Raw genomic sequence first — 26,354 nt, forward strand, 5'->3', positions numbered from 1 at the left:
CACCTCTCCCCATGAGCTTGGCCTCCCAGTGAAGACCAACTGTCAACCTGGGAACTGCACAGGGCTTGGCCGTACAATTCACCTCAATTTCACATCATTTCTCAACAACGGAGGCAGCCTCAAGCGTAACCCCTATGACGTGTGTTCAGAGGGAACCCATACTAAGACGCATAAACTTCCAGTTAAGCCCTACCCATAATCAGGTATTGTGGGGGTACTTAATAATTGGAAAGGTATCGCATTCAAACCAACATCATTGTTTATCAAAAAAAATCACCATCTTCTCTTGTTCACATTCACCTTCAAAAATCATTCAATGGAATGTATCATCATTCCAAGGTTTCAAATTCATTTCAAATTCACATTGTTCCCATCTAGAGTAGTCAAGTTTTATTTCATTAGCACTAGCTCTAAATCATGAGGGGTGCTATCTTGCTTTGCTTGGAAGAGACTAACTCACTACTCTAGTAACCAACTTGTACTTTGACCAAAGTTAACTATAAAAGTAACTCATTTAGAAAACAAGTAAAGCTTGTAAAGTAAAAACTTGGGATAGGTTCATGTAAGAAAAGATAAGAATCATGGTGCCTTGCCCAAAGGAGCTTTGCACTTTGCAAGAATATTAGCTTGCCTTGGTTGTTCTCAAACTGTTCCTCCTCCTCCTCTTGGTAGCAACCTTCTTCTTCGGCGTACTCTCCGGTGCTACCGTCTAAATTTGAATACGAGTATAATTACTCACTAATTCAATGGCTATTCCATACATCACATATAACACACAAACTATTCTATGCACACAAATAAATTAACTAGGGTGCATGGGTTGTGTTGTTTGAAAAGAATTCACTTCTTTGTATTTAATATGTAAATGATAGTTTCCATAGGGTTCTTGAGAAATAATTTCCTCTCATTGAAATCTTCTTAAGATTTAATTTCTCCAACAATCATATATGAACTCATATTGACCTAAGTCAAATGTTCATCATCATCATTTGGGAAAATGATTTAAGTGAGGTAGATCACCTCATATCATTTAATATCACTACATATGATTTAAATCTCAAGTAATTCATATAAAAGAGTTTGGAACCAGGGGTCCAAACATCCCATGAGTTCATGTGAGACAAGTTTAAATGAAGTATAAGACTCCACATAATTTACTTTAATAGTTTTGGACAATATCAACTAGTTAAACTAGCCATAATATCCATTAATTAAACTAGGGCATGATCATGCATAGTGACCACACCATTTTATTGCATAAACAATTAGTGTAAGTCAAATGTGAGCTATTAGAGTTGGAATTAACTTAATATCTATTTTGGTTGATTTTTAAGAATTATTTGAATAGGGAAAAGTCCCTGTCTTGTTATTTTTATCACATTAATTCTACAAAGAATCTGGCCATGGGACCAGTGGCATTGGCTAGATAATTTCTCTAGCTTTCCAACCATATAAAGTTCATCAAATTTGGTTTAGCCAATTTAATTCTATTGAATTTCAAAGTGGCAGCAGTATTGAAATTCATTTGTATTAATTAAAACTAGTTTGAATTAAAAGGGCCGGCGGGAAAAGCTAGTTGGGCTAAAAGATTTGAAAACGGCCCAAACCAACCCAGTCCAGCCCAACCACGGTCCACAGACGCGCGGCGCGCTGACAGGGTGGGGTCCGTGCGTCAGTGACTCAGCATCACCGAAACGGTACGTTTTAAATTGGATCGTTGGATTAGAACGAGATCAAACGGCTGTGGTTCATCGTCCCGCCGGCGAGAGAGGAGTTCACCGGCGGCTCAGGTAGGGGGTCGGAGGGCTTACCGTGGCTCCAGCTAGGGTTGGCAATGTGCGCGGTGAAGGTGTGGATGACGACGAGTCGACTGGTAGCGGTGGCTCGTCCTGGGGTGGCTCCAATCGACGGCGGCGTCCACCAGGTACTGGTGGCTCCGATCTCCAAATTGGAGCAGCTCCGGCGACGATCGAGTGAGTGGAGTGGTGGTGGAGAAGCAGTGAGAGGTGGGGAGTGAGATGGTGTGGTTGGTTTGGTCCAGGGAACTCCCTATTTATAGAATCGCATGAGGGTTGCGGGGCAGTGAGGTGGTCGACATGGACGCGGCATCTCCGGCGGCTGGTCGAGCTAGGCGAGGCTATGGCAATGCTCTACGGGTCCAGGCGATGCTACTGGCAGCGACAGCGTGGTCGGGGAGTGATGACCCACAAGTATAGGGGGTGTATCGTAGTATCTTCGATAAGTAAGAATGTCGATCCCAACGAGGAGCAGAAGGTGTTGACAAGCAGTTTCGATGAAGGATTCACTGTAAATGCTCACAGACAAGTATTCAGGGGGTTTTGATGTAACAGTTGAATAAAGTACGAGTAAATAAAGTGCGAGAGTAACAATTGCAGCGAGTGGCCCAATCCTTTTTAGCACAAAGGACAAGCCGGTTTGTTTACTTATAATTACCAAACGTTCTCGAGGACACACGGGATTTTAGTCTAGTGCTTTCGCTACATACGGCTAAATAATCTTCATTGTTATGATAAGTGTTGTGTGGGTGAACCTATGCTAATGTACAGCCCTTCCTAGAACTAATACATACTTGTGATTATACCCCTTGCAAGCATCCGCAACTACAAGAAAGTAATTAAGAATAAATCTAACCACAGCCTTAAACTCTGAGATCCTGCGATCCCTCCTGCATCGATATACCAACGGGGGTTTAGGTTTCTGTCACTCCGGCAACCCCGCAATTAGCAAACGAATACAAGATGCATTCCCCTAGGCCCATAAATGGTGAAGTGTCATGTAGTCGATGTTCACATGACACCACTAGAAGAATAACACCACAACTTAAATATCACACCATTGAATATTACTCAACCATAGTTCACTACTAACATTTAGACTTCACCCATGTCCTCAAGAACTAAACGAACTACTCACGAGACATCATATAGAACATGATCAGAGGTGATATGATGATGAATAACAATCTGAACATAAACTTGGTTCAATGGTTTCACTCAATAGCATCAACAACAAGTAGAGATCGATACCGGGAGAGTTTCCCCTATCAAACAATCAAGATCAAACCCAAATTGCTACGGTGGTGATGGTGTCCAGCGGTGATGACGGCGGTGATGATGGTGGAGATGATGATGATGGTGATGGCGATGATGTCCAGCTCGATGACGGTGACGATGGCGTCGATTTCCCCCTCCCGGAGGGAATTTCCCCGGCGGATTCCTGCCCGCCGGAGAGCTCTTTTCTCTCTGGTGTTCTCCGCCCCGCAGAGGCGGCTGTAACTCTTCGCGAGGTACCCTCTGTGGCTTAGGTTTTCGGGACGAAGGATTTCGCGAAGAAAAGGAGGCGAAAGGGGTTGTGGGCCCCCCAGACAACATGGCGGCGCGGCCAGGGCATGGGCCGCGCCGCCCTAGGGTGTGGGCCCACCCTGGGTCCTCCTGGTCCCTCCTTCTGGCTTCCTTCGTCATCTTGAAAAATAGTATTTTTGGTATAATTTCCTCCCATAGTTGATCTTCCGAAATATTGCATTCTGACGGTGCTTTTTCCAGCAGAATCCTGGCTCCGGTGCTTGATCCTCCAATAATGATGAAACATGCAAAATAGATGAAATAACATAAGTATTGTGTCCCAATATGAAATATATCAATGAATAACAGCAAATTATGATATAAAATAGTGATGCAAATTGGACGTATCAACTCCCCCCAAGCTTAGACTTCGCTTGTCCCCAAGCGAAACTGAACTCGATAGACAGGACCACATGTTTATGGAGTGAAGAGTCGATAAATAAAATACGGACAAGAAGCATCATATTCATTCACACAGGACATTATAGTAAACAACCTCTTATAACTCATCTTGAAACAAGTATAAGGTAATCACAAGTAAAGGTGCATAAGGACTCATAATTGGTGATGGCAAACTTCGTTCTTGGTCAGAGAACAATTAACAGATTATATTTATCTCATTGAGCAGCGCTCTTATGTTAAAGTTTATAAGGCACAACTTGCATACTCAATCATAATGGTCTTCTCATGATCATTGATAACTTGCAAAGCTATATTCATTCAGATAAAACTTGTACTAAACAAGGAAGAATAAAAGACATGATGTAGCAAATCACAATATAATGGTTTGATCACAACTACTCAAATGCTTGCTTGAGATGGAGGGAAATAGGTTTACTGACTCAGCATAAAGTAAAAGACAGGCCCTTCGCAGAGGGAAGCAGGGATTAAATCATGTGCTAGAGCTTTTTCAGTTTTGCAATCATATAAAGAGAATAAAAGTAACATTTTGAGAGGTGTTTGTTGTTGTCAACGACTGGTAGCGGGTACTCTAACCCCCTTGCCAGACAACCTCCTAAGAGCGGCTCCCATATTATTTTCATTTTGTGTGGCACTCCTTCCAACCTTTCTTTCACAAACCATGGCTAACCGAATCCTCGGGTGCCTGCCAACAATCTCATACCATGAAGGAGTGCCTTTTTATTTTAGTTTTATTATGATGATGACACTCCCCCAACCTTTGCTTACACAAGCCATGGCTAACCGAATCCTTCGGGTGCCGTCCATCAATCACATACCATGGAGGAGTGTCTATTTAGTTTAATTAATTTGGGACTGGGAATCCCATTGCCAGCTCTTTTTGCAAAATTATTGGATAAGCGGATGAAGCCACTAGTCCATTGGTGGAAGTTGCCCAACAAGATTGAAAGATAAAACACCACCTACTTCCTCATGAGCTATGAAACATTAACACAAATAAGAGATACTAAGTTTTGAATTGTTTAAAGGTAGCACATGAAGTATTTACTTGGAATGGCAGAAAATACCATGTAGTAGGTAGGTATGGTGGACACAAATGGCATAGGTTTGGGTTAAGGTTTCGATGCACGAGAAGTATTCCCTCTCAGTACAGGTCTTTGGCTAGCAAGGTTAATTAGCAAGCATAAGAGTCGAGGGAAACAAACAAATATACATATGATAGAAACAATCATGCATCTTCCTTGTAAGCACAAACAATTTTAACTTCAGAATAATAAGCTATGAGCTAACAAGAAAGACAATGAAACAACTACATGTATTTCTCTTTTCTATTTAAACCTCAAAGTGTTGTTGCTATTGACCAATGCTAAGTTTGCCAAAACCAAATAGATTTATTCAATGCTCCCAAAGTGATACCAATACTAACAACAAGGTGAATCATATAATAGAGATTGCAAACTAGAATAAGATGTGCAATATGTAAATGATAAGACTTCTCATTAATATTCCATAACGATAACTCACACCAAGGGATACATAGATAACCAACTAAAGGGGAGATACTTCCAAACTGCAACCCATCTTATATGATAACTTCCCTACTCATGATATGACACTACTCGACAATAAAAGTAAAAGGTAGTGATGATGTGATACCGCGGCACTCCCCCAAGCTTGGAACAAACCAAGGGGATGCCAATACCGATGATGAATTACTCCTGCGGAGATGGTGGTGATGAACTCCTCCCGCGCTTCTTAATAAGCTCTTTCGTCTTCAGTTTCTCAGCTTGACAATTCTGCACTAAGATTTGGAGAGATTCATTGTTATCTGAAGTTGGCGATGACGTCCTTGTGATGCGAATCGAGTGGTATTCAATCATTCTTCGGAGACGGCAATTCTCCTCCTGGAGTATCTCCACTTCTCTTCTTAGAGCCCGATATTGATCACAAAACTCATCGGTAATCCGTAGCACTTCTTCCATCATGGGAAAGGAGTCGAGGCTAAGAGCGGGTGGTAAAGGTCCCTGCAGGTTATGAGAAAAAGAACGTCGAGTGTCAACAGATCCCACCAAGATTTGCTTGCTCCCTCCGGCTTGCTGCTCTTGTCTTGATGGCACCTCCTTCACTTCTTCCTCCGAAAGCCCCTTGCCCTTGTTGTTGTAGGCCATGGTGCTTCTAGACCGAAAACAGATCCTGGCAGAAACAGCTCGAAACAAAACACGTCGAGAACACGATATACGGACCTCCAGGGGTCCGGGGGATTATATAGCAAAAAATTTCTCGACAAAAGGAAAGTACCAGATCGAACCAGAGTTGGAAAGGGGCGACGGGGCGGCCAAACCATAGGTCGGCGCGGGCCCAGGCTTGGCCGCGCCGGCCTATGGTGCCACGCCCTCGTGCGTCCTTTCCACTCCGTTTCGAACTCGTAATTTTTCATATTTTCCAAAAACAGCGAAAATATTGTTCGGAAAATAAATTGCGTACTTTTCATTACCAGTACTGTTACCTATTCAAAGTCGAGTTCTGGCGGACTGTCAATTTGCCCTTTGATGAAAGCTTCCGGTGTTTCCACTTGAATAATATCAACATCAACATTATAGGAATCACCTGAGATATAATGCTTGAGTCTTTGTCCATTCACCACTTGCGTAGCATTGCCTTGGAGAGAGCTAATTTTGATTGCTCCTGAACGATACACCTCCTCGACAACATATGGTCCTTCCCATTTCGAGAGTAATTTCCCTGCAAAGAATCTGAGACGAGACCGATACAATAGGACTTTATCCCCAATATTAAATTCTCTTTTGATAATCCTCCTATCATGCCATTTTTTAACTTTCTCTTTAAAGAGTTTAGCATTTTCATAAGCTTCACTTCTCCATTCATCTAGAGAACTCAATTGCAACAACCTCTTATCACCGGCAAGTTTAGGATCTTTATTTAATTCTCTAACAGCCCAATAAGCTTTGTGCTCTAGTTCTAAAGGTAAATGACAAGCTTTCCCATAAACCATTTTATAAGGTGACATTCCCATGGGATTTTTATAAGCAGTTCTATAAGCCCATAGTGCATCCTTCAATTTACTAGCCCAATTCTTTCTAGTTTTATTAACGGTCTTTCCCAAAATAGATTTAATCTCTCTATTTGATAATTCTACTTGACCACTAGTTTGAGGATGATAAGCGGAAGCAATCCTATGATTAATACCATACTTAGCAAGAGTTTTTCTAAAACCTCCATGAATAAAATGAGAACCTCCATCAGTCATAATATATCTAGGTACTCCAAATCTAGGAAAAATAATATCTAAAAGCATTCTTAAAGAGGTCTCACCATCAGCACTTTTTGTAGGTATAGCTTCCACCCATTTAGTAACATAATCAACAGCAACAAGTATATGAGTGTTACCTTCCGAAGACGGAAAAGGTCCCATGAAGTCAAATCCCCAACAATCAAACGGTTCAATAACAAGAGTATAATTCATGGGCATTTCATTGCGTCTGGAGATATTACCAACCCTTTGGCATTCATCACAAGATAAAATAAACTTTCTCGCATCCTTGAAGAGAGTTGGCCAATAAAAACCTGATTGTAGAACCTTTTGCGCGGTTCTTTCTCCGGCGTGATGTCCTCCATAAGCACTACCATGACATTTACTCAATATCTCCTGTTGTCCATATTCGGGGACACATCTTCGCATAATACCATCCACTCCTTCTTTATATAAGTGTGGGTCATCCCAGAAATAATGCCTCAAATCATAAAAGAATTTCCTCCTTTGCTGAGAAATTTGAAAAGGTTGGAGGCAAGTACTTGGAAACAATAAAGTTAGCATAATCAGCATACCAAGGACTGTCTCGCGAGCTCACCTTTATTATAGCCAATTGTTCATTTGGAAAACTATCATTAACAGGAACAGGATCATAAGCAATATTTTCCAGTCTAGACAAATTATCAGCAACAGGATTATCAGCACCTTTCCTATCTACAATATGTAAATCAAATTCTTGCAAAAGAAGTACCCATCTAATAAGCCTCGGCTTAGCATCTTTCTTTGTCATTAGGTATCTAATTGCAGCATGATCAGTATGAATAGTAACTTTTGAATCAACAATATAAGATCTAAATTTATCACAAGCAAAGACTACAGCTAATAATTCTTTTTCAGTTGTAGCATAATTTCTTTGAGCAGCATCAAGAGTTTTACTAGCATAATGAATAACATTCAGTTTTTTATCTACTCGCTGTCCAAGAACAGCGCCTACAGCGAAATCACTAGCATCACACATAATCTCAAAGGGTAAGTTCCAATCAGGAGGTTCAACTATAGGAGCAGTTGTTAAGGCTTTCTTAAGAGTTTCAAAAGCTTCCTTACAATCATCATCAAAAACAAATGGTACATCCTTTTGAAGAAGATTAGTAAGAGGCTTTGAAATCTTGGAGAAATCTTTAATAAATCTCCTATATAACCCAGCATGACCAAGAACACTACGAATACCTTTAACATCCCTCGGATAGGGCATCTTCTCAATTGCTTCAACTTTAGCTCTATCAACTTCAATACCTCTCTCAGAAATTTTATGCCCCAATACAATTCCTTCATTAACCATAAAGTGGCATTTCTCCCAATTAAGAACAAGGTTAGTTTCTTCACATCTCTGCAAAACTTTATCAAGGTTTCGCAAGCAACTATCAAAAGAATTCCCATAGACGGAAAAATCATCCATGAATACCTCTACAATACTTTCACAAAAACCATGAAAAATAGCAGACATGCATCTTTGAAAAGTAGCAGGAGCATTACATAAACCAAAAGGCATGCGTCTATAAGCATAAGTTCCATAGGGACAAGTAAAAGTGGTTTTCTCTTGATCTTTAGCTTTAACAGCAATTTGTGAAAACCCAGAATAACCATCAAGAAAACAAAAATGAGTATTTTTAGATAATCTTTCTAGCATTTGATCAATAAATGGTAAAGGGTAATGATCTTTCTTAGTAACTTTGTTAACTTTTCGAAAATCAATGCACATTCTATACCCTACAACTACTCTTTGAGGGATGAGCTCATCATTATCATTAGGCACAACAGTCATTCCTCCTTTCTTGGGAACGCAGTGCACAGGACTAACCCATCTACTATCAGCAATAGGATATATAATACCAGCTTCAAGAAGTCGTAATACCTCATTCCTTACCACTTCCTTCATCTTCGGAATTAGACGACGCTGATGTTCAACAACAGGCTTTGCATCATCTTCCATATTAATAGCATGTTGGCAAATAGAAGGAGAAATCCCTTTCAAATCATCAAGAGTGTAGCCAATAGCGCCTCGGTGCTTCTTCAATATTTCCAATAACCTTTCTTCTTCAATCTCTGAAAGCTTAGAACTAATAATAACAGGATATATTTTCTTATCATCAATATGAGCATATTTAAGATTATCAGGCAAAGGCTTTAAATCAAAAACAGGATCTTCCTTTGGTGGCGGTGTTGTACCCAAATCTTCCACCGGTAAATCATGCTTGAGAATAGGTTGGCGAAGAAAAATTTCCTCAAGCTCATCTCTTTCTTTCCTAAAAATTTCACTCTCGCTATCCTCCAAATGTTGCTGCAAAGGATTATTAGGACCAAGAACAATAGATGCACATTGCTCCATTTTAAAATCATTACTAGGCAAATCAGCTTTATAAGGAGTTTTAGTAAATTTAGAGAAGTTAAACTCATAAGATTCACCAGCAAATTTAGTCAAAATTTTCTCATTCTTGCAATCTATAATAGCTCCACAAGTATTTAGAAAAGGTCTACCAAAAATAATAGGACAATAATCACTAGCAGCAGAACCAAGTACCAAAAAGTCAGCAGGATATTTAATCTTACCGCATAATACTTCCACATCTCGAACAATACCAATTGGAGAAATAGTTTCTCTATTAGCCAGCTGAATAACCACATCAATATCTTCAAGTTCACAAGAATCAATTTCGTGCATAATCTCCGTGTAAAGCTCATACGGAATAGCACTAACACTTGCACCAATATCACATAATCCATAATAGCAATGATCACCAATTCTAACAGATAGCATAGGAACACTAGCTTGTTTGGGTTTATTAGGATGTGAAACAATATTAGAAGCATCTTCACAGAAAATAATATGACCATCCTCCACATTTTCAGTCACAAGATCTTTAACTATTGCAACAGCAGGTTCAACTTTTATTTGTTCTTCAGGTTCTACAGGTTTCTTTTCACTTTTATGAACCGCACTATTTATAACAGAGTACTCCTTCATTTTAGCAGGGAAAGGAGTTTTTTCAATATAAGCTTCAGGAATAACATGATCAGCAGTTTCAACTACAACGCATTTATTAATAGATGAATCAATTTTATCTTTATACGGTTCATGATACTTATCAAAATTCTTCTTAGGCAATTCATAATGAGAGGCAAAAGCTTTATAAAGATTTACAAAGAACTTGAGAATCAAGACCATATGTAGCACTCATATTACGAAATTTATCAAGATCCATAAAAGCTTCAATGCATTTATAATCATAAATTATACCGATTCTCTATCCTTGTCGTTCTCCCAACCTTCAGTATTTTCTTGGATCCGATCAAGAAGGTCCCTTTTAAACTCTTCTTTGTTGCGTGTAAATGATCCGAGAACAAGAAGTATCCAGCAAGGTCTTGTCTTGAAAAGAAAGTCTTGCATAGAAATTATCAATAATAACATTACCAGAAGCTCATGAATGGGGCATTTGAGCATTAAAGACTTCAATCTCCCCCAAGAATGGGCAATACTCACACCATCATGAGGCCAAAAATTATATATGCGATCCGATAATTGTGAATTTCACTTGGAGGATAGAACTTAGAATAAAACCGGGGCACAATATCATTCCATTCAAGAGAATCCCCATTATCCAATAATTTATACCAATGCGCCGCTTTACCAGACAGCGATAAAGAGAATAGTTTCTTCCTCACTTCATCCATAGCAATACCTGCACATTTGAATAACCCGCATAATTCATGCAAAAACAGTAAATGATCACCGGGATGGACAGTTCCATCCCCTTCATAGCGGTTATCCATAACACGTTCAATAATTTTCATAGGTATTTTATATGGTATTACTTCCTCACCTGGCGCCTCATCCACTACCGTTGCAGTAGTAGTAGATTTCCCAAATAAAAATTGAAGAGAAGATCTCTCCATAATGACTTATAGCGGCAGCAGAAATAAAATCAGCACAACAGTAAAGGTTTTCCTTACCAATTCCACTTACCAATAGCGCTTCACTCCCCGGCAACGGCGCCAGAAAATAGTCTTGATGACCCACAAGTATAGGGGGTGTATCGTAGTATCTTCGATAAGTAAGAATGTCGATCCCAACGAGGAGCAGAAGGTGTTGACAAGCAGTTTCGATGAAGGATTCACTGTAAATGCTCACAGACAAGTATTCAGGGGGTTTTGATGTAACAGTTGAATAAAGTACGAGTAAATAAAGTGTGAGAGTAACAATTGCAGCGAGTGGCCCAATCCTTTTTAGCACAAAGGACAAGCCGGTTTGTTTACTTATAATTACCAAACGTTCTCGAGGACACACGGGATTTTAGTCTAGTGCTTTCGCTACATACGGCTAAATAATCTTCATTGTTATGATAAGTGTTGTGTGGGTGAACCTATGCTAATGTACAGCCCTTCCTAGAACTAATACATACTTGTGATTATACCCCTTGCAAGCATCCGCAACTACAAGAAAGTAATTAAGAATAAATCTAACCACAGCCTTAAACTCTGAGATCCTGCGATCCCTCCTGCATCGATATACCAACGGGGGTTTAGGTTTCTGTCACTCCGGCAACCCCGCAATTAGCAAACGAATACAAGATGCATTCCCCTAGGCCCATAAATGGTGAAGTGTCATGTAGTCGACGTTCACATGACACCACTAGAAGAATAACACCACAACTTAAATATCACACCATTGAATATTACTCAACCATAGTTCACTACTAACATTTAGACTTCACCCATGTCCTCAAGAACTAAACGAACTACTCACGAGACATCATATAGAACATGATCAGAGGTGATATGATGATGAATAACAATCTGAACATAAACTTGGTTCAATGGTTTCACTCAATAGCATCAACAACAAGTAGAGATCGATACCGGGAGAGTTTCCCCTATCAAACAATCAAGATCAAACCCAAATTGCTACGGCGGTGACGGTGTCCAGCGGTGATGACGGCGGTGATGATGGTGGAGATGATGATGATGGTGATGGCGATGATGTCCAGCTCGATGACGGTGACGATGGCGTCGATTTCCCCCTCCCGGAGGGAATTTCCCCGGCGGATTCCTGCCCGCCGGAGAGCTCTTTTCTCTCTGGTGTTCTCCGCCCCGCAGAGGCGGCTGTAACTCTTCGCGAGGTACCCTCTGTGGCTTAGGTTTTCGGGACGAAGGATTTCGCGAAGAAAAGGAGGCGAAAGGGGTTGTGGGCCCCCCAGACCACATGGCGGCGCGGCCAGGGCATGGGCCGCGCCGCCCTAGGGTGTGGGCCCACCCTGGGTCCTCCTGGTCCCTCCTTCTGGCTTCCTTCGTCATCTTGAAAAATAGGATTTTTGGTATAATTTCCTCCCATAGTTGATCTTCCGAAATATTGCATTCTGACGGTGCTTTTTCCAGCAGAATCCTGGCTCCGGTGCTTGATCCTCCAATAATGATGAAACATGCAAAATAGATGAAATAACATAAGTATTGTGTCCCAATATGAAATATATCAATGAATAACAGCAAATTATGATATAAAATAGTGATGCAAATTGGACGTATCAGGGAGCGTCGGAACCGCTCGTGTTGCTTCCGTGTTTGGCGGCGGCGCTCGCGGGATCTTCTTCCCCGTCCACGGCGGCGGCAGTCCAGGGTCTGGTCGAGCTGTTGTCTGGCGGCTTCCAGGTGGCGAGTGGAGGCTCAACGCGTCGAGAGCTGGTCCAGGGCGTGAGCGAGTTTGTGGCGCGACGCGTGTACTGTGACGTCCGCGTGCATGTCATGCGCGACGCGAGCGGCGTCCAGGGCGCGCGTCGGCCGGCGTGTGTCGTCCTCGAGCGTGGCAATGGCGATGCTAGGGTGGCGTAGGAGGTGCGTTGGCGCACGGTGGCGAAGTGGCCAGGGCTGGGGTGCAAGGGGAGAGAGGGGAGGTCGACGGGCTCGGGGACATGGCCGGCATGGCCATGCCCTAGCTTGCTCTCTCTCTCCCTTAGCATCACTATGCCTCAATTAAGGTTTAAGGGGACCAGGGAACACAATGTGATAGGTTAGGGTAGTTTAGGTGAGGTAGATTCACTATTTGCAATAGTTGCAAATAGTGCCCGAATTTGTAAAATGCAAAAATAACCAAATTTGAAATAATTCAAATGGTGAAAGTTTTTGAAATGTGAGTGTTGATATAAGTTGTCAATGACCAGAGAGGATTTGAGGTGGTGATGGAAAAATTAGAATTCAAGAATTGGCCAAAATGGCTAAGTGTAGAATGTTGCATATGTGAAAAAGTTGTGACTTGGGATGAGCCTTGCTCATGATCCAAGATGATTTTGGCATGGTGCTCTTCACCAAAATTGTTCACCTTGATGTTGACTTTGAAATGGTGCAAAGAGTTAGCAAGAGTTGGTTTGGGAAAATTGAATGGCAAGGGCTCAAAGTGGTGATCAGACTAGAATTGTCCAATTTGACCATTATCATATGTGAGCTAGATTTGTGTTTGAATTCCATTTGAATTGTGAATCTTTGATTCCAAAAGTTGTAGTAAGTGTTTAATAACATTACTCAACAAATGGTGGAGACCAAATAGGTCTAGGGTCAAAATTTATACAAATGCCATAGGGCATATGTGAGGGTTTTTAGGGTTTTGCATTTTATGGAATTTCTTCCTCTTTGATTTATTTGGTTGGTGATCTTCATATGATCACATTAGGGTTTTAGAGCATATCAAATACAAGTAATAACAATCATCATGGCATATCAATCAAATGCACAAGTCCTATGCATGGTACTATATGCAAATTAAAAAGTTTTTGTTGGTTTGAAATTTTGTTTTCTGGAATTCTCTAACTTTCTTTTTATTGAAATTTGGGGTGTTACAGTTTGTCTAGCCCTGACCTCCGGGGTGGCGACAGGTTTTGGTATTAGAGCAGGACTGCCTATAGGAAACCCTTTCGACTGGTCGATGTTGAGTCTAGTAGTTGTGAAAACTATTTGAAACCTAAATGTATTTGCAAAAATATCTGAAATTCTGAATAGGATTCTTTTTACTCCTTATCTGGTGTCACTCTAATGCTGAGTCATCTTACCTTGCTTTGATTGAAAAAGGTTTACCTCTACCCTGTTATTTCCAAACTTATAGGATCTACGGGTTTGGGTTGTTTTCACTAAAAGTACTCCGTACTTGGTTGCTTAACTGAGTGTTCCTAAAGTTACATCAGTTGATATGAATCTTGCTCCTTCCATTCAGTGAATGTTATCAGTCCGTTGAACTCTTTCCAAGGAATTTGTTTCTCATGGTCTTTATCTTTCTCTTCAGGATGGCTGGTCGTGGTCGTGGTCGTAACCGACGTGGACAAAACAATGCTGAACAGGAACTGCCGCCACCTCCCACAATGGCGCAGGTTCTTAACAACATTGAGACAAACCGCCTGAGGAATGAACAACTCCTGGAGCGTGTAGCTCAAAACACAGAGCGTCGTCCCGACAACTGTGTCACACTTGGGGACTTCATCCGTGCACTGCCTCCTGTCTTCACCCACCCCAAGGAGCCTCTTGATGCTGATGATTGGCTTCGCACCATCGAGCGCAAGTTCAACGCTCTTCATGTTCCACCAGGTGAACGCGTGAACTTTGCCACCTACCAGTTAGAAGGTGCCGCTGGTTCTTGGTGGGAAGGTTTTCTGGCTCTTCAAGCGCCAGGACATGATGTTACCAGGGAGGAGTTCGTCACAGCTTTCCGTGCAGCCTATATCCCCAAGACTGTCATGGACATCAAAAGGAGGGAATTCCTGGACTTTTCTCAGGGGAAGCTGGATGTGGAGACATATGGACGTGAGTTCACTCAGCTGTCTCGCTATGCACCCCGTGATGTGGTTGATGATGCTGATAAGCAAGATCTGTTCCGCAAGGGACTTAACCCTGAGCTTCGATATGAGATGCTGCCTTTCACCTTCCAGTCATTCCAAGACCTGCATAACCGTGCTCTTCTGATGGAGAACGGGAGGAAGGATATGGAAAAATCCAAGAAGCGTGAAGAAGGTGATTCTCGTGCGTCTTCCTCTCACAACAAGAAGCGCCGAGTCTGGATCCCTTACAGTGCTGTACCTCGTGCTCCCTATGCACCAAGGTCTTCTGGAAATAACTCAAAGCCACCCTCTGGTGGTTCAAGCTATCGTCCTGCTATGGGTACTGTGCCTAGTGGTGCTTGCTACTCTTGTGGTCAGCCTGGCCACTACTCAAAGGAGTGCCCCCATAAGCCTGCTGGTCGTGGATATTCCCAGCCCAAGAAGAATGACAAATACTCCTCTGGTCGTGCCCGTCTGACCCATGTCTCTGCTGATGAGGCTGAAGAGGATCCAAGCGTCCTAGTGGGTACGCTCTACATAAACTCAATCCTAGCTACAGTTTTGTTTGATTCCGGAGCATCGCATACATTCATATCTCAAGAGTTTGCACAAAAGCATGATATACCCTTCGAGACAATGGCCTCCCCGCTAGAGATCACAACTCCTGGTTCTCATTGGCAAACTATCTGGATTACCCCTGAGGTTATAATCATTATAGGGCCAGTGTGGTTCCCCACCTCTCTCATTGCCCTCAAGTCAACTGACATTGATATCATCTTGGGCATGGATTGGTTAGTAAAGCATAAGGCAGTCATTGATTGCGCAGCTAGGTCTATTGTGCTGACCAATCTTTCTGGCAAAAGTGTTTTGTACTGGGCTCCATCCGCAATACCTCTGTCGGCAAGGTTTACCCCTGAAGCCGAGTTATATGCCATTGAAGCCCTACCTAAGCCAGAAATCTCCGATGTCTGGGTAGTCCGTGACTTTCCAGATGTCTTCCCTGAAGAGTTACCTGGCATGCCACCTGATCGAAGTGTGGACTTTGTCATTGAGCTGGTTCCTGGAACTGCCCCTGTTTCCCGGAGACCATATCGTATGCCTCCGGAAGAGTTGGTTGAACTGAAGAAGCAGTTAGAGGAGTTAGAAGAGAAGAACTTCATACAACCCAGTACTTCTTCCTGGGGTTGCCCTGCCCTCTTTGTCAAGAAGAGAGATACCAACATTCCGCGGCTGGTTGTTGATTACCGTCCGCTCAACGCAGTGACAATCAAGAACAAATACCCTCTTCCTATCATCAATGATCTTTTTGATCAGTTGTCCGGTGCCACAGTGTTCTCAAAGATGGATTTGAGATCAGGGTACCATAAAATCAAAATCCGCAAGGAGGACATTCCAAAGACAGCGTTCACAACTCGTTATGGTCTTTACGAGTACACTGTCATGTCCTTTGGCCTTACAAATGCTCCAGCCACATTTATGCGGCTCATGAACTCTGTTTTCATGGAGTATCTTGACAAGTTCGACGTGGTCTACATCGACGATATTCTGATCTACTCCAAAACTGAAAATGAACATGAGGAGCATCTCCGTCTGGTGCTAACCAAACTTCGTTAGCACCGTCTCTACGCCAAATTTTCCAAATGTGAGTTCTGGTTAAAAGAGCTCATATTCCTTGGTCATGTTATCTCTGAAAAAGGTGTTGCAGTCATTCCAGATAAAGTTCAAGCCGTTCTTGACTGGAAGACACCTAAGTCAGCTAAGGAGATTCAGAGTTTTCTCGGTCTGGCGGGTTATTACCGCCGATTCATTGAAAATTTCTCCAAGATTGCCAAACCAATGACCGATCTTCTCAAGAAAGATAAGAAGTTCGAATGGTCAGAAAAGGCTGAAGAGAGTTTCCAGGTTTTGAAAACCAAGCTGACTACTGCTCCTGTGCTCGTCCTTCCGGACACCAGCAAAGACTTCGTTGTCTATTGCGATGCCTCTCTCCAAGGGCTCGGATGTGTGTTGATGCAAGATGGTCATGTGGTGGCCTATGCCTCTCGACAGTTGAAACCACATGAGCTCAATTATCCTACTCATGATCTCGAGCTTGCAGCTGTGATCCATGCTCTTAAGCAATGGCGACCTTACCTTTATGGTAATCGTTGCGAGTTGTACACAGATCATCAAAGTCTGAAGTATCTTTTCACCCAGCCAGATCTGAATATCAGACAGAGAAGATGGCTGGAAGTCATCAAAGATTATGACTTGGGTCTCAACTATAAGCCCGGCAAAGCCAATGTCGTTGCTGATGCGCTAAGTCGGAAGTCCTATTGCAACAATCTGATGGTTAAGCAAGCGCAACCTTCTCTCTATGAGGAACTTGCAAAACTCAACCTTGAGATTGTTCCTAGTGGATACCTTGCTAATCTAGAGGTGAAGCCCTCTCTTGAAGACCAGATCACTGAGGCTCAGAAGCAAGATTCTGGCATTACCGAGATCAAGAAGAACATTGTTAGCGGAGTTGCTAAATGTTTCTCCATTGATGATCAAGGTACCGTTTATTTCGGTAAGCGTCTAGTCGTGCCGGATAAATCGAATCTCAAGGAGCTAATCCTTAAAGAAGCTCATGAATCACCACTCTCCATCCATCCTGGTGGTACCAAGATGTATCGGGATCTCCGCCAAAGATTCTGGTGGTCTGGGATGAAACAAGAGATCGCTAAGTTTGTTGCTGAATGCGACGTTTGTCGTCGCGTAAAAGCTTAACATCAAAGACCTGCTGGCACTCTACAACCTCTATCAATTCCAGAGTGGAAATGGGATGAAATTGGCATGGATTTCATTACTGGTCTCCCCAAGACCAAAAATGGAAGAGATGCTATATGGGTAGTCATTGACCGTCTATCCAAGGTTGCTCACTTCCTTCCTATCCGAGAAGACATAAAAGCTAGTCAACTAGCAGATCTATACATCTCACGGATAGTCACTCTCCATGGTGTTCCTAAGAAGATCGTCTCTGATCGTGGAAGTCTTTTCACCTCAAAGTTCTGGTCTAGCTTTCAACAAGCTATGGGAACTCGTCTTTCCTTCAGCACAGCCTATCATCCTCAAACCGGTGGTCAAACCGAAAGAGTGAATCAAATACTTGAAGACATGCTCAGGGCATGTGTTATATCCTTCGGTAAAGATTGGGAAAAGTGCCTTCCATTTGCCGAGTTCACCTATAACAACAGCTTCCAATCTAGCCTGGGCATGGCACCTTTTGAAGCTTTGTATGGCAGAAGGTGTAGAACTCCTTTGAACTGGTCCGAAACTGGAGAAAGAAAGTTCTTTGGACCAGATATAATCAATGAAGCAGAAGATCAAGTTCGCATCATTCGCGAGCGTCTGAAAACTGCTCAGTCACGTCAAAAGAGCTACTATGATCGCCATCATCAAGAAGTGAAGTATGAAATTGGTGATCAAGCTTATCTTCGGGTCACTCCTCTCAAGGGTGTCCGTCCCTTCGGTATCAAAGGCAAACTAGCACCTCGCTATGTTGGTCCTTTCCGCGTCCTTTCCAAACGTGGTAATGTTTCCTACAAGTTGGAGTTACCTTCCAATTTTCCTGAAGTTCATGATGTCTTCCATGTGTCCCAACTCAAGCGTTGCTTCAAAGATCCTATCCGTGGTGTTGATCACGAGACTCTTGACCTTCAAGAGGATCTGACTTATCGAGAACATCCTGTTCGTATCCTTGATGAAGCCGAGCGTAAAACTCGACGTCAGAGCATCAAGTTCCTGAAAGTTCAGTGGTCTAATCATTCTGAGCAAGAAGCAACCTGGGAACGCGAAGATCGTTTACGATCTGAGTACCCTTCCTTCTTTTCTAAAATCTAGGAATCTCGAGGACGAGATTCTTGTAAGGGGGGCAGAGTTGTAACATCCCAACCTTGTTTATCTAAATAAAGGAGTGATCATGTGCATTTCATGCATTTAGATTGCATTTGAGCAAAAATTTGCATTTGCATTTTCTAATTATGCAAAGTCCTTCTCTATTTCTTGTCTCAAATTCAAACAAGATTTTCTAAACTAAACCACATGCATGGTTTTGTTGTTACTCAATAAACCCATGTGTGTTTTCTATTGTGCTCTGGAAATTTGAGTTTTCAAACACTATTCAAAAACAGATTTGAATTTGGTTTAGATTTGGAGAAATAAACAATAGAAAAAGGAAACCAGAAAAAAAAGGAGAGAAACCTCTCTCTCTCTCCCCTGGGCCGCAGCCCACCTCTCCTTCCCTCTCTCCTCTCACTGGCCGCAGCCCAACTCGGTCCAACATCAACCCACCACAGCCCAAACCATCCTGAAATCTTTCCAAGGGGGTATCTGCAAAATAGTCGGGGTCATCCCCTTCCTCCGTTCGAGCAAGCAGCTCGCTGGCAGCAGCTGCGAGCTCGGCCGCGCCAAGATCGCCGCCGCCGCCCCCTAGCGCCTACAAGTACCCCGCCGGCCGCCGCCCTAACACTAATTCCCCATTTCTCCCCTCCCCACGATCCCTGGCGCCCCAAGAACCCTAACCCTAACCTTGCAGTAGCCGGCCGGCCACCATCGATTCCGGCGCCGGCGAGCTCCCCCGACCGTCGCCGACCACGCCAAGGCGCTCAGGGTGAGCCGCTCCATCTTCCTGCACCCTCGCCTCGCCCCCTAGCCCCCTCTATCGCCGCCACGCCGCACCACCTGCCCCGGCCGCCGTCGAGCTTCGTCTCCGGCGAAGCTCCGGCGACCAATTCGAGGCGGCGCCGCCCCCAAAAGGCTCCCTGCGTCGGCCCGCTACTTTTCCCCCACGCGCGCGCCCCTGCAACCCGCCCAATCGCCGGATTGCATCCCGGCCGAGCTCAATTGTGAGCTCATGGCCATGCTGACGTCAGCATGACGTCAGCATGACGCCATATTTACTTTTCTTATTTTCTGTAATTCCTTTTTTCTATTTCTGTAATTTCAGTAAATAGAAATAAATTGACATGTGGGTCCCCTGGTCAGGATTTTAATAATTTCATAAATATTTTAGAAAAGAATAATATTATGACATGTGGGTCCAACTTTATTATTATTTATATAATTTTCTGAAATTGATTTAAAATGAATTAAACTTGGGAAATTCATAAATAATTCATTTTAAATCAGAAAAATATAAAATTATATATCAAAATGATCAGAAAAACAAATCCTAGTTGTTTATCCATGTTTCATACATCTTTGAACCAATTAAATATGAGCCTTAGTAGAAACCCTAATTTGACCCCTCTCATATGTCGGGGTTCGAAGCCGAACCCCTTTAATTTCCATCGATGCACCTAGGGTTACCCAAACCCCTTTAATATGACATGTCATCATATTTTAGGTGCATTACATTGTACCTTGTCTTGATTGTGCTCTTCCTTTCCGGTATTTGGTTCTTCTCGATAGGGACCGAACGCGAGCCTGAGATCAACGCCCCCGAAGAGCAGCACCCGAACAACGAGGGACAAGGCAAGCCCTAACCTGGTTCATATATGGTTTCGAAATGCTTTACTTCTGGTTCTTACATATTGCATCCGCTTCAAATATGTTTTATCGGCAGTTCTAGATATCCTATGTGTGCATATTCCATCCTTGTAGCCAAGAGTTACTGATCCACCGCTCCCAGCAAAACTAGGTCTGAGCTTGTTCGCATCGCTAGAGCCGTATATGTGTTATGCTTAGCCATGCTTAGCTATTGAAGTCTGATCCATCCGGTTGATGAATCAGAGCTACGAATGAACCTAGTTTGATAGGATGACGTGGTAAGATCAGTGATGATGTTAATAAAGATGCTAAAGGCTTGGATGGGCCGCCACATGGGGATGTGGTGATTTGACTCATTCTCGCCGATACTAGGACCTGAGTTCTCGCCTTCGGAACCAAGACTGAGCGTACAACCACACGGGGCCCATGGGAACCCCTTGGCCCTAACTTACCTAGCTTACCCATGAGTCAATTAGTTTGCAAGTTCCATTTGCCATACGCATGGGGGAAAGGTGGAAAAGGTTTTCAAAGTGCATCATACAGGGCGTGGCTAGGGTGAAGGATGCTGGAGGCATTGAACTGGATCCCCTGCACACAATGACCAGGACCGCCTCGGAGAATGGCTACCTACGATGACGGAGCTCCCCAGTTAGTTTTACTCATGGAATAGGCGAAGTAAGGGGAAGGTTTTGGTCGACCACCCTCTGCTGGCACACCAAGGAAGTGTGTTAATCTAGTGGCACTAAGAGTCGGTCGGCGCGTGTGGGTAAAGTTGTACACCCCTGCAGGGTAAATCTTTTCGAAAAGCCGTGTCCACGGTTACGGACGACTTGGTGATGGATTCTGTGATCATAGACAACTTGAACCTAATCGTAAAACTTGATATCTATGTGTGAATAAGGATCTCTTCTCAGGGTGTCGAGGGGGTGATCCTAGGTGATAGGTTCAGGTAATGATGAAGATTCGGTGGATTCAACATGATGATCTTAGAGCTAGAGTTGATATCGCTCTCTTACCTCTTTTTAAAATGATCTGAATAGACGAGCTTCTGCTCCCTCCTGTTTACAAAGGAAAACTGGCTTTCCGCAAAATAAGCTCCACATAAAGCCTCGCATACCCGCTTTGCTAACAGGTTGTACTAAGTCTTGCTGAGTCCCTGTACTCAGCCTTGCATGTTTTGTTTCAGAGGAAATCCTTCCAACTGATGGTGGCTTCTACCTCGACGTCGACTAGTAGTTCGGAGTTCCTCAGGCGGCAGCCTGAGAATTATGGGCTGGGACGTCGCCTTATGTTATGGCCTCTTAGGCCCTTTGCAGTCTTGTTATATAGATAACATAATTTGCTTTCCGTTGCTTGTTGGATTGTGGTCAGTGACCTCTGCGTGTAATAAATTTGGATCTTAACTCTGCTAAGAGTTGTAATATATTTGCTTTGAGTCGTAGAGTCACTGTTGTGTTACCGATTCTCACCCTGTAGGCCCTAGAGATCTAGGTTAGGCTTATGCCAGATGTGATATCTGGGTTTGTCTAGCCCTGACCTCCGGGGTGGCGACACTGGACATCATCTCCATCACCATCATCATTATCTCCATCATCATCACCACCGTCTCCACCGCTGCACATCGTCAGTGCTGTAACAATTTGGGTTGGATCTTGATTGTTTGATAGGGGAAACTCTCCCGGTATTGATTTCTACTTGTTATTGATGCTATTGAGTGAAACCATTGAACCAAGGTTTATGTTCAGATTGTTATTCATCATCATATCACCTCTGATCATGTTCCATATGATGTCTCGTGAGTAGTTCGTTTAGTTCTTGAGGACATGGGTGAAGTCTAAATGTTAGTAGTGAATTATGGTTGAGTAATATTCAATGTTATGATATTTAAGTTGTGGTGTTATTCTTCTAGTGGTGTCATGTGAACGTCGACTACATGATACTTCACCTTTATGGGCCTAGGGGAATACATCTTGTATTCGTTTGCCAATTGCGGGGTTGCCGGAGTGACAGAAACCTAAACCCCCGTTGGTATATCGATGCAGGAGGGATAGCAGGATCTCAGAGTTTAAGGCTGTGGTTAGATTTATCTTAATTACTTTCTTGTAGTTGCGGATGCTTGCAAGGGGTATAATCACAAGTATGTATTAGTCCTAGGAAGGGCGGTGCATTAGCATAGGTTCACCCACACAACACTTATCAAAACAATGAAGATTAATTAGCCATATGAAGCGAAAGCACTAGACTAAATTCCCGTGTGTCCTCAAAAACGTTTGGTCATTATAAGTAAACAAACCGGCTTGTCCTTTGTGCTAAACAGGATTGGGCCACTCGCTGCAATTATTTCTCTCGCACTTTACTTACTCGTACTTTATTCAACTGCTACATCAAAACCCCCTGAATACTTGTCTGTGAGCATTTACAGTGAATCCTTCATCGAAACTGCTTGTCAACACCTTCTGCTCCTCGTTGGGTTCGACACTCTTACTTATTGAAAATACTACGATACACCCCCTATACTTGTGGGTCATCAGTTAGCTAGTCCTCTCCCTCATACCTCTACTCGCATTTGTGGATGTTTTACTGCATGCACTGCCAATCAACACTTTGCAACCCTGGTTCTAGTCAACACTTGCTAACTCTTTGGTAATACTGTAGAGGTCCTCTGATATCATTTTTTCTATTTCTTTTGCTAGCAAGTCATTCATTTAACTGCTTGTTTTTCCTGCCAGATATTTGTTTTGACCAAATGTGCTTCAAGTTGCAATGTTGTTGCCTCTTTCTTCGGTCCTTGTTTACCAGCCCGACAACGCACATCTACATAAATGTGAAAGTATTATTCTTTAGTCATTACTTCAGTCATTTTGCTCACTATCTCAGTTTATTTTTATTTTTCCCAGTTCTTCATTATTTAAGTATTTTATTATAATTTTTTGTCGCTCCCTCTCTCTTTTTTCTCAGTTCCTCTTTTAACTTTTATCTTGTTTCTTTGAGTCTTTCTTCAGTCATAGTGTTTCATGCTTCGTCTCTTTTTTTTTGTTTCACTCTTTGTCTTTTTTTCTTTCACTCTTTCTTCAGTCTCAGGTTTCAGTTTGGTTTTCTCTTTCGTTAGCCTTTAGACATTAGTATTTCATTGTCCAACTTCATTGTTGAGTCCTTTCTGTTCAATTTTATTTTTCTTGATTCTTAATTCTTCATTATTTCAGTATTTTATTTTCTCTCTCCTCTCTTTCTCAGTTCCTCTTTAACTCTTTGTCTTGTTTCTTCAGCCTTACTGTTTCATTCTCTGTCTCTCTTTCCTTTTCTTATTTTTCTTTCACCATTTGTTTTGTTTCTTTAACTATTTCTTCAGTCTCAGCTTTCAGTTAGATTTTCTCAGTTCATAAGTTTATCTTAATTCTCTGTTCTCGGTATTCTTTGACTCTTTCTCCCTTATTTAGTTTATCTTAATTCTCTCAGTTTATCTTAAGTCTCCGTCTTCAGTCTTATCATTACTTTATCTTTGCTCTTTCTTCAGTTTCCAAGGTGTCTTGTTGTTTCTTCTTTTACTATTTCTTAAGTTTTTTTCTCTTCCGCCAATCCTTTTCTTCTTCCTTTTTTCATTACCCAAGCAGTCTCTTTCTTCATTCATCTCCGCCCTTATTAATTTCCAGTCCTTATTTTTTTCTGCAGTTTAGTCTTTTTCATTTTGTCTTGTCTATGTTAGCATTTTTCTCGGTTGCTCTGTGTCTCTTAGTCTCTTAGTTTCTCATTGTAGTGCTGATGTATTATCTGAGTAAGTATTCGGCTGGTGGCATACAAGTGATATCCTATTTAGGTGTTTGGCCGAATAAATTTGCATGTATTTTCCCTGTGTCCGCACATGTTGGATGAGGTGTTTGGGCCCGTTTTGATCATAGTATACTGAGGAGGTGGAAGAAGCCAGTGGATTCGGCGCGGACTTGTATGGAGGGCAGAACAAGAGACCATAGAAGGCTGGTCAAGCTGATGTTCAACTCAAGAGACCATAGGATGAACAAGCTGATGATTCAACTCAATTGTCTTCTCTTTCTTTAGTTTTTGTCACTCTTTCTTGTTATTGGTTTTCAAGTATAGGTGTTTGTTTCTTGAGCTAATTCTGTTTTGGTCATTCCTTTCTTCTTCTTTCTTTATTACAGGCTTCAATTCTCTCATTTCCCCTTTCTCTCAATACTCTGTCTTCTTCTTTCCTCACTCCTATTGTTTTTCTATCACTCTTTTCTTACGCTATCTATATTGTACACATATTTTACATGAACTATGCAAATTCAGTAGAATTTTGTTGCCGCTTCCAATGGATTTAGGTTAAACTGAAACTGTCAGGCAACTTACAGTTTAGTGTAGCTTCCAATGAATTCATTTGCTTGTTGCTAGCTTAATTTACATGCATGTCTGAATGTACTTTTGTCTTACAGCATAGAGTTTCTGACATAGGGAATTGTGGTGTGAGTCTGAACGCAATTGTTTCTTACTGGTAGGATGTTTTCTTGCATCGGACTGCTACTCCTTTAGAAGATATTTTCAAGTCCATTCTCTGGTATGGACATGCCACCGCTCTTTTTTTCATGGATTATAACTGACAATCCTGCTCTGTACTAGTAGCACACTGCAAATCTGTATCACAACATTTAGTTCTAGTGGCGTGGTGATATTATCTTGCCATCCCTTTACTCTAGTCTTACATTAATTAGCCAATGACGAACCATAGCTATTGCAAGTGTATTTTTAACTCATTTGTCAATTGATCTCGAGTTTTGCTTTAGAGTCGGCTTTATTTCTTCTAGTTTTGGCCACTGCTACTATCTTCGTTTTTCATACATGATGTGCAGGTATGTATCTCATTGTGCGTGTATGTTTGGTGCAGTCTGGTGTAGTGGAGGTAGACCCTAATAAACTTGGAAGCTGATGTAATCACAGTATAGGTTCTTAGCACTCGACATTTACATGATTAATGCCTAGAGATCACAAGCCGAAAAGTTCAGCTAAATGAAATCTTCAGTTCTCATGTTTTCTATTTGTTTTCTAATACTTGACCATTTTTGCTGCAGTAAAAATAGGCATGGACATACAAAGGGGAGAGGTTACCTATCTACTTGCTTGATCAAGACAGAGCTAGAAGAGAGATAAGAGTGAAAAGTGGGGGACATTCTATGCTATGCTTTACGAGATCCAAAGGTTTTCCCATCTCGTACTTCCTTCTTCGTCCTGATGTCTTCTTCCTCACTGCCTTCCATCGCCTCCTTTTTTGCTCGGTGGATCGATTTCTTGTTCTACCCTCTCTTTTCTTACAATCCTCTTGTTTTTCCCTCGTTTTCATGTGTGTCCTGAGCAGGTGTGGTGGCTGCTGTCATCTTTGCGTGTCCAGGAAGAAGAGAGACGTGTGGCTGTGTGGGGCAGTTGAGGGCCAAGATATACAAGGCCCAATTTTCTATTTTTTTTGTAAAGCCGAAAAGTACCTATATGCAGCCATCCTGTTTAAGACTGAACTGATTGGGAGCTGGTTATTCGCGGTCAAAAAACAAAGCAAAAAAAACCAGACTTAATGATAATGAACGGATTGATTTTGTCACGTCTCTAAACTGATCGGTATGAATATTGAAGCGGGGCATGAATGAGTTAATGAATAATGAAGTCAAAATCTGACTTATGCCGAATTGCAATTTCAGCTAGATGACAGTTAGACACTCCCGTGGAATCGCTCAAATTCGCACCAAATTGGAAGGAATTGATGGGAAAAGATGAGGAAAAGGTAGATCAACCACAATAACACCAGATCTGGATCAAAATCACAAAAAACTCAACAAATTCGCAGATCATATTTCGAGCTATTTTTGGGGCAAAAATTTTTGGGAATGTTTTGGGTGAAATTGGTGGAATTGGAGGGTCAAATTCGTGGCAACCTTTGCTCTGATACCATATGATGAG

General features: G+C 42.2%; 1 long non-coding RNA gene across 4 annotated transcripts in view; it reads left to right on the forward strand.

The window, feature by feature from the left end:
• Positions 1-25,993, forward strand: part of LOC127294959 (uncharacterized) — a 42,361-nt gene extending 16,368 nt beyond the window's left edge. The window contains exons 4-6 of one of the 4 annotated variants that reach the window (XR_011743361.1): positions 24,908-24,966; positions 25,259-25,604; positions 25,795-25,993. This is a non-coding gene — a long non-coding RNA (uncharacterized lncRNA). Of the gene's footprint in view, positions 1-23,600; positions 24,967-25,258; positions 25,605-25,794 lie in introns of those variants that run through there. The other 3 variants (XR_011743362.1, XR_011743360.1, XR_011743359.1) reach the window with 3 other exon arrangements.
• The last annotated feature ends 361 nt before the right edge of the window (positions 25,994-26,354 follow it).

This window comes from Lolium perenne, chromosome 4 (assembly GCF_019359855.2).
Source record: "Lolium perenne isolate Kyuss_39 chromosome 4, Kyuss_2.0, whole genome shotgun sequence".
Taxonomy (NCBI): Eukaryota; Viridiplantae; Streptophyta; class Magnoliopsida; order Poales; family Poaceae; genus Lolium; species Lolium perenne.